The 10,000-nt window shown below is 45.8% G+C and overlaps 1 protein-coding gene across 1 annotated transcript in view; it reads left to right on the forward strand.

The window, feature by feature from the left end:
• The window catches only part of riok1 (RIO kinase 1 (yeast)), a gene marked incomplete at its 3' end in the record, with an annotated part of 30,515 nt that overhangs the window by 11,309 nt on the left and 9,206 nt on the right, over positions 1-10,000 (forward strand). The window lies entirely within an intron of this gene.

Genomic DNA, 10,000 nt, shown 5'->3' on the forward strand with positions numbered 1-10,000 from the left:
GAGGTAGAACAGATACCCCTACCCGAGGTAGAACAGATAACCTTACCCAAGATACCCCTACACGAGGTAGAACAGATACCCCTACATGTGGTATAACAGATACCCCTACCCGAGATACCCCTACACGAGGTAGAACAGATACCCCTACCCGAGGTAGAACAGATAACCTTACCCAAGATACCCCTACACGAGGTAGAACAGATACCCCTACATGTGGTATAACAGATACCCCTACCCGAGATACCCCTACACGAGGTAGAACAGATACCCCTACACGAGGTAGAACAGATACCCCTACCCGAGATACCCCTACCCGAGGCAGAACAGATACCCCTACCCAAGGTACCCCTACCCGAGGTAGAACAGATACCCCGACACGAGGTACCCCTGCACGAGGTAGAAAAGATACCCCTACCCGAGATACCCCTACACGAGGTAGAACAGATACCCCTACCCGAGGTACCCCTACACGAGGTAGAACAGATACCCCTACACAAGGTAGAACAGATACCCCTACCCGAGATACCCCTACACGAGGTAGAACAGATACCCCTACACGAGGTAGAACAGATACCCCTACCCGAGGTAGAACAGATACCCCTACCCGAGGTACCCCTACACGAGGTAGAACAGATACCCCTACACGAGGTAGAACAGATACCCCTACACGAGGTAGAACAGATACCCCTACCCGAGATACCCCTACACGAGGTAGAACAGATACCCCTACACGAGGTAGAACAGATACCCCTACCCGAGGTAGAACAGATACCCCTACCCGAGGTACCCCTACACGAGGTAGAACAGATACCCCTACACGAGGTAGAACAGATACCCCTACCCGAGGTAGAACAGATACCCCTACCCGAGGTACCCCTACCCGAGATAGAACCAGGGTTCCCGCGGGGTCTTAAAAAGTCTTACATTTGATAATCTGAATTTAAGGCTTTAATAAGGTCTTAAATATGACCAAAAAAATAAGAAGGTCTTAAAAATGATGGGATTTGAAAAGATACTTCTGGGTTGAGATCGTGTCTAAATGTGTTTTGGGGGAAATGTCCGGGCTGCAAAGTAACCAGTACGGTAAGAGCCTTTCAGTTCCCCCCAACAATTTGTATTGAATTAAATCAACATGGAACCAGTAATCACTAACTTTGTTTCCCCCGGCCCCTTATCGGAGAACACCCAGCTAGTAACCTAGCAACCAAGCTTCAGCTAGCGGCAGTCAGAAACTCATGTATCTTCAAATCTACTTACACATTAATATGGGGAAGTGTAAGTTCAACCGTATTTGGTTGGAAAACATCTAATTTAGTGCTTGGTTGAAACCAGTGGAGGAGAACGTGTTTGAAGCCCGCTGCACCTTTTGCAAAAGAAATAAGCGTTGGTTTTGCTAATGTAGCGTTAGCTAGTGGAGCTTTAGCTAGTGCAGCAGCTCCCGCAACAACACCGGGGGACCTCCGGGCCACGTTTGGGTCTACGTCAACCCTAAAAGCGGAGGTGCTATAGACGCTAAATACCATAGCTAAACACCAATCATACAACAGCAACGATGAAAGATTGTAGCCAAGGCAGCAGAGCTCTGAATATAGCTTCTCTCTCTCTCTCTCTCTCTCTCTCTCTCTCTCTCTCTCTCTCTCTCTCTCTCTCTCTCTCTCTCTCTCTCTCTCACACACACACACACATGTTGAACATGAATACATTTACTTTGTAAGTAATTATGGGATGTATTTATTCTTTCATAGCAATTTTCCTTCATACTTTCTTGCCGTGACATAGGTCTTAAATTCTATTCAAAGTGGTCTTAAAAAGTATTACATTTGAGTTGGCGGAACCTGAAGGAACCCTGTAGAACAGATACCCCTACCCGAGATACCCCTACCCGAGATACCCCTACCCGAGGTAGAACAGATACCCCTACCCGAGATACCCCTACCCGAGGTAGAACAGATACCCCTACCCGAGATACCCCTACACGAGGTAGAACAAATACTCCTACCCGAGATACCCCTAGACAAGGTAGAACAGATACCCCTACACAAGGTAGAACAGATACCCCTACCCGAGATACCCTTACACGAGGTAGAACAGATACCCCTACCCGAGATACCCCTACCCGAGGTAGAACAGATACCCCTACCCGAGATACCCTTACACGAGGTAGAACAGATACCCCTACCCGAGATACCCCTACCCGAGGTAGAACAGATACCCCTACCCGAGGTAGAACAGATACCCCTACTTGAGGTAGAACAGATACCCCTACCCGAGGTAGAACATATACCCCTACCCGAGGTAGAACAGATACCCCTACCCGAGGTAGAACAGATACCCCTACCCTAGGTACAACAGATATCCCTACCCGAGGTAGAACAGATACCCCTACCCGAGGTAGAACAGATACCCCTACCCGAGGTAGAACAGATACCCCTACACGAGGTAGAACAGATACCCCTACCCGAGATACCCCTACCCGAGGTAGAACAGATACCGCTACCCGAGGTAGAACAGATACCCCTACCCGAGATACCCCTACCCGAGGTAGAACAGATACCCCTACCCGAGGTAGAACAGATACCCCTACCCGAGGTAGAACGGATAACCCTACCCGAGGTACCCCTACCCGAGGTAGAACAGATACCCCTACCCGAGGTAGAACAAAACATAACAATGCTTTTTCTCATCTTTAGGGTCTCCCATCAAATTTTATTTTGGGGGAAAAAATGTTTTTTTGGTGGTTCTTTAGAACTCCCCCAATCCCTGAAAAAGAGAGCAGGCTGAATGGGAATGGTGACAAGAAAGCCCATAACTTGAGACTGACCACTCTTTTCCTCTTCACATTAGCTGAGGTAGGAGCCAGGCGGCTGAACTACGTCACCAAATAGTCCGAATAAGAGTAACAGGGGTGCCCACACTTCTTCAGCCTGGGAGCTACTTTTAAAATGACCAAGTATACTGTATCTACCTACAGGGTCGCCCCTGCCCAGTCTGTGTAGCGAGGGGAGGGGCGGTGCTAGTGGACTGCGGAGCCGGAGAACCTGTGGCACGCTTACACTAATTGCGCCGCATGAGAACATATATTTCTAATACTGAGTATACCTTATGTTGGTGTACCTCGCGTGACAGCATGAACCCGTATGGCACAATACAACTCCGTACATTTCACAGTACATTGCGTCAATTTGATACCCTTTCTTTAGTAGAATTGTATAAATCGGAAGCTAGGTAATCAGCTCACCGGTGATTTGCAGCTGGCGATTGCACGTCAATCAAGTGGCACATGCCAAAGTAAGGATGGATGACAGGCTACTAGGGCTGTAACGATACACTAATCTCACGATACGATACGATACACGATATTGAGCTCACGATACGATATATATCACGATATTCAGCCAACGGTACGATTCGATACGATTCGATATAATTCCATACACTTACATCATTTTCTGAAAGATTTTAAAGGGACAGTGTGATTTTGGTGACATCTTGTGAGTGTTCCATTGACTTGGATTGAATTGATTCAACTGAAAACTGAAAGCATCAATTATACAATATATGGCTCTGACTAGAGAGAGAGTCTACAGCTTGCACATGCTGGACAAAATGACTCAAAAGATGTGGTGAGAAAATGTGTTTCATTTATTGAAACAGTGCCAACTGTAGCTCACAAGCCTTTGAAACGTAAGTACATAAAGTGCAGTATCACAATGGACAATGGAGAATTAAAAGGTGCAGCAGGTGGCCTGTTCTGAACAGATTATTTTATAGCATGTTTAGCTTAACACAGAATATGAGGTAGCCAATAATTCAAGTCACTAAGAACAACATTTAATGTAAAATGTACCTGCCAATAATTCAAGTCCAAAGGAGTAACATTTAAGCCAGAAACACTAAACAGAAAGGCTCCTCTCTACATAACTGCATCTACATTCTCTTCAGATTTTTGTTCAGGAATATAATCTGATCAACGTGGTCTGGGAGAAGTGCACTTCTCTGAGCAGTGACGATGGCCCATTCCCAAACCGCCCCCTACACCCTACCCCTCCGTTTGCGCGTTCACGCGGAGGGTCCGCCTACGAGTGTGGAGCGGTGTGGAGGGGGAGTGGGCTATCAAGCCCTCAAACAGCGAGTCTGCAGCGGTGCTGACTTGAGACCGGTCTCTACCTGACCGGAGTCGCGCTGTGTGTGTCCGTCAGGAAACAAGCTGTTAACAAGTAGTTCCAGCAAACATCCACTGATAAACTGCGATGTTAACAACCTCATGATAACCTCATATGTTTTAACTTAGGATCATACCTGTGTGTTTAGTCTAGAAAAAGGTAAATGTGTGCATTTTATTATAAAGTTGTGTATATTTACAGATTGTTGCAAAAACTAAGAAGCTTATAAACATCAGGTTTAAAACTAAAAGAGCTTTGAAACACAATGAAAGATGTTAGGAGTTTTATTTGAGTTATTAATTTAAACTTTTTGTCAAAGAGATGCTGATTTGAAACCGTTGTTACAGTTACGGCATTTCCTGTTTCTGCCGGAGAGAGGGGAGGCCGTCCCAAAGCTTGCTGCTGTATTTACTCCCTCCATCTGACAGGAGGGAGCCTCGTTGAGCTGTGAGTGTGGCTACAGACGGAGTTCACTCCGTCGAGGGAGTGGTTTGGGATTGGGCCGATATCTCCGGCGGTAGAGAAGACCCTCTCCAGTGTGGTTAATGTTTGCCGCCATTCTCCTGAACCGCTTCGCACTCACTGCGAGAAGAAGACACCGGCGTCTGTGTATCTAGAAATGCTCTACAGCGACACTAGCGGCTCGGCTGGCTGACGTAACCGCTCTTCATGCAAAGCGAACGGGGGGGAATGGGCAGCGAGCAGAGTGCCAGGCGGAACACGGGGGATTTGAATGGGAGTTAATGTATCGATACCCGCGGCTGAAATATCGATACTTTCTCCGGAAACAAAATATCGATATATATCGCAGGATCGATTAAATTGCACAGCCCTACAGGCTACCTCTTTTTTTTTTCAATGCCATGCGATCTACCCACACTACCTTTGCGATCGACGTATTGGGCACCCCTGCTCTAAAACATAGGTGTGCTTAGTACGGGTTTTATTGAAACTGGAACCTTAATTCAAAGTACAGTGTACAATTCATCAAATCATTCGGTGAGAGGTGAAGTATATAGATACTAGAATATAATGTTAAATGTCAGGGTCCTCAGAAACGTTAGGGGACACATGTTGACATTCTGCACAGCAGGTGCAGAGCTCCGTACAGGGAAGGCCAACAGAGAGGCACGTTCCACTCTCTCCACACTCGTCAATACAAGTGAGTAATGTCTCTCTCTTCTGTAGGTGCTAGGGGTTTGTAAATAGCACTGGTTGAATGGCCCCATCTCTGACAATCCAGCCCCTGCCAACAGGACTCCATAACAAGAATTTGGGTTCAGGCTGTGACACCCAGGGGTTGAGTTGGGCCGGGCTGTCCAGGGCTACGACTTGACTTTCAAATAGCAGATCTCTGACCGGATATAGTTTTTCGGCTTAGTGAACGTGTGTCTCTGCTCCGATCAGCCCGTACTCCTCCATGCAGAGAGTCTGCAGCGGGGCTGTGAAACCCCCCGACCCGTTGTGTAACACGGAGCCCGTTTCCTAAACCTTGCTAAGTGTATGTGTGTGCGTAAAGCTGAGTTCTGACCAGTCACAGAATTCGGTGAGGATTCAATCGTTTACAGTAAAATGTACTGCATACTTTTGGCCATAATCTCGCAGCCCTACAAGTGAACTGAGATTTCCACACAAATGTTCTTTAGCAAGTGTGCAGAGCAATTTGATTTAAAATAGCCATTTGAAGGTTGGATATTTGTAAACATTTCTGTGTGTACATTCATAATTTAAGATGCACATTAATTCCACTTTATTCGTAGTACTTTCTATTTGTATTGTGTCATGGTGGCATCAATGTGCATTTGACACAGATAATGGAGCAGTTGCTTTAGGGCCTCATATACAGTATAGCCCTTAAGGTCAACTCATGAGATCTTCGACACCCCCCCACACAGAGCCCCCCCACATATCAAATGCCAACTTAACCCCCGGTGACACCATATCGCTGTCTGAGACGTTGCTCTTTACATGTTGTTGAAATGCATCCTCTGTTGGCGGCAGAGTTTCTGAGGCTGCATCTGTTGTTGATGCAGTTATGAACCTCAGTTCATCCAAGTGTGCACATCAGTCCAATTTCCTTTTTTCCATATAGCAGAAGCGACAATTCTCTTGCGACTGGCCAAGACTCTTCCAAGCTGGCAGAGAGTCCAGAATGGGCCAGATCTTTGAGCTCGCTGAGAGGGGTCTGGAGTTTGGTGAATGCTGTTGTCTTTCCTATTCTGTACAAACTACTTGTTGTACCACAGCCAGTGAGTGCACGACATGCTGGTAGACAAATGTCCCCAAACTACAGGAAGCACTTGAGGAGTAGTGGAAACAAGACTGCACTGTGCATGTTTGTGAGCAACTACATTGTCACTGCTGCCCCACAGAGACTACACTCAGGATGTGACGAATGGGAGGAGGTGAAGAGCATCTGCACAGCAGGAGTCAGCAGTTTGACATCACTGTACAGAGATCAGGAGGAGGCAGACACAAGGATGGAGCTCCATGCCATACATCTTGCAGAGTCATATTCCCTCATCATCGTGAGGTCTGATGACACAGGTGTGGAAGTACTGCTCATATATTGTGCAAGCAAACACATGTTTGGTTCATTAGTTCATGCATGCACTAATAGTACAATAATAATAATAATAATAATAATAATAACTAATAGTACTAATAGTAATTCATAGTACATGTATGCAGGCCATGGAATGAGAGAGAGATCTGTCCCCATCAACACCACGTGGGAGAACATTGGAAAAGACATGTCTAACTGTCTACCAGCATGTCGTGCACTCACTGGCTGTGGCACAACAAGTAGTTTGTACAGAATAGGAAAGACAACAGCATTCACCAAACTCCAGACCCCTCTCAGCGAGCTCAAAGATCTGGCCCATTCTGGACTCTCTGCCAGCTTGGAAGAGTCTTGGCCAGTCGCAAGAGAATTGTCGCTTCTGCTATATGGAAAAAATGAAATTGGACTGATGCACACACTTGGATGAACTGAGGTTCATAACTGCATCAACAACAGATGCAGCCTCAGAAACTCTGCCGCCAACAGAGGATGCATTTCAACAACATGTAAAGAGCAACGTCTCAGACAGCGATACGGTGTCACCGGGGGTTAAGTTGGCATTTGATATGTGGGGGGGCTCTGTGTGGGGGGGTGTCGAAGATCTCATGAGTTGACCTTAAGGGCTATACTGTATATGAGGCCCTAAAGCAACTGCTCCATTATCTGTGTCAAATGCACATTGATGCCACCATGACACAATACAAATAGAAAGTACTACGAATAAAGTGGAATTAATGTGCATCTTAAATTATGAATGTACACACAGAAATGTTTACAAATATCCAACCTTCAAATGGCTATTTTAAATCAAATTGCTCTGCACACTTGCTAAAGAACATTTGTGTGGAAATCTCAGTTCACTTGTAGGGCTGCGAGATTATGGCCAAAAGTATGCAGTACATTTTACTGTAAACGATTGAATCCTCACCGAATTCTGTGACTGGTCAGAACTCAGCTTTACGCACACACATACACTTAGCAAGGTTTAGGAAACGGGCTCCGTGTTACACAACGGGTCGGGGGGTTTCGCAGCCCCGCTGCAGACTCTCTAAACGGAGGAGTACGGGCTGATCGGAGCAGAGACACACGTTCACTAAGCCGAAAAACTATATCCGGTCAGAGATCTGCTATTTGAAAGTCAAGTCGTAGCCCTGGACAGCCCGGCCCAACTCAACCCCTGGGTTTCACAGCCTGAACCCACATTCTTGTTATGGAGTCCTGTTGGCAGGGGCTGGATTGTCAGAGATGGGGCCATTCAACCAGTGCTATTTACAAACCCCTAGCACAGGGCTATTCAACTACACATTCAGTTGGGCCAGATTTTATAACTACAAAATTCAGCTGGGCCAGACATTCAGCGGCCTGTAAAAAGCGGGTAGTGACACATTTTAAACAAACACATATTACTGCGATGAAAAACATGCAATTTTCATTCATTGTTCATCTCACAAAGGTACGTCAAAAAGTGCATAAAAACACAACAAATTAGCATTAATTTAACAGAATCTGAAAAAAAAGTGCACAGTTGTAGCATTACATGTGTTTCCTTTAGAAGTCAAATATTCAGGTTATGTTTTTTGAACCAAGCACATCACAAAGTGCATTTACTGAATACAATAATAGCAGTCTTAATGAAACAGCTAAAGAGCTCCAATGCAACACAAAGAGGTAGTACTGTAGCAATACTAGTTTTTCACTTTTCAAGTAATAACAAAAAAATCATACGTTTTGGTCCCATTTGACCCAGACACATTACAAAGTGCATTTAAATGAATACAGAAAGAACTGTCAAACCCTTCAGTGCACAAACCCATAACAAGGGATACGGGTAACTATATGAATGAATACCACACTACACGTCTACTATAGTAAACTATGTGCTTACTATCACCTCATTTGTGATTTGTCATCGCTGACTTTCTCAATGGGAGAAGGGACATTTTTAGTTTTGAACAAGAGCAGTGATTTTTGGCTCATAGGATGTCAATGCAATCCTAAGACATTGGTGAAGAGTGCTGTCAGTCAGGGAGCAGCGAGTGCTACTTTTGATTGAGTTCATGTGTGAAAAGCGTGATTCACATGTGTATGTTGATCCAAACATACTGAGCACACAGATCGCTACTTTCTGAACGTTAGGGAACTGCTGTTTTTTGACATCACTCCAAAACTTCGCTGGCCCGTTAGTGCGCTGCATGTCAATAAGCTCCAGTGTATATTTCCCCTTGTCGATGCAGGGGACCACTTCCTTTGCTCTGGTTGATACGTCCCCCTCTATTGCAACAGTGAAGGGGTCTCTGGCAAAGCCCATCATCACCTCTGTGGGCAGAGCAAGTCCATCCAATCGACCGGCAAAGTTCTCTTTCAACCTCGCAATGAAATCACATCCGTGATTTGTGCCGGAGATGTGACGTGTTTGGGGAGCGTTGGAAAATGCAGCATCCGACCCGTGCTCAAGTCGGTAGCGAAAAGGTCCAGCTTGACTTGGATCTGCTCCACAAGATCAATGACCGTTTTGTCTCTGTTTACGCTTCGGAGTTGAGAGAGACATGTTTTAGAGTTGCTATCATAGGACCACCGTTACTAGCACCACTAGATGCACTTTCAAAAAACGTGCTGCGTTGTGGTTTGTTGGTTTCTATGCAACGCGGAGTGTTGCGTTCATGGTCTGTACTAATGTAGGAATTTGGCTACGGGAGGCTGGGCCACTCGGAAGTTGGTTCTGGGCCGCATCCGGCCCGCGGGCCGCCAGTTGAATAGGCCTGCCCTAGCACCTACAGAAGAGAGAGACATTACTCACTTGTATTGCAGAGTGTGGAGAGAGTGGAACGTGCCTCTCTGTTGGCCTTCCCTGTACGGAGCTCTGCACCTGCTGTGCAGAATGTCAACATGTGTCCCCTAACGTTTCTGAGGAACCTGACATTTAACATTATATTCTAGTATCGATATACTTCACCTCTCACCGAATGATTTGATGAATTGTACACTGTACTTTGAATTAAGGTTCCAGTTTCAATAAAACCCGTACTAAGCACACCTATGTTTTAGAGCAGGGGTGCCCAATACGTCGATCGCAAAGGTAGTGTGGGTAGATCGCATGGCATTGAAAAAAAAAAAGAGGTAGCATGTCATCCATCCTTACTTTGGCATGTGCCACTTGATTGACGTACAATCGCCAGCTGCAAATCACCGGCGAGCTGATTACCTAGCTTCCGATTTATACAATTCTACTAAAGAAAGGGTATCAAATTGACGCAATGTACTGAGTTGTATTGTG

This window comes from Notothenia rossii (genome assembly GCF_949606895.1).
Source record: "Notothenia rossii genome assembly, chromosome: 9".
Lineage (NCBI taxonomy): Eukaryota > Metazoa > Chordata > Actinopteri > Perciformes > Nototheniidae > Notothenia > Notothenia rossii.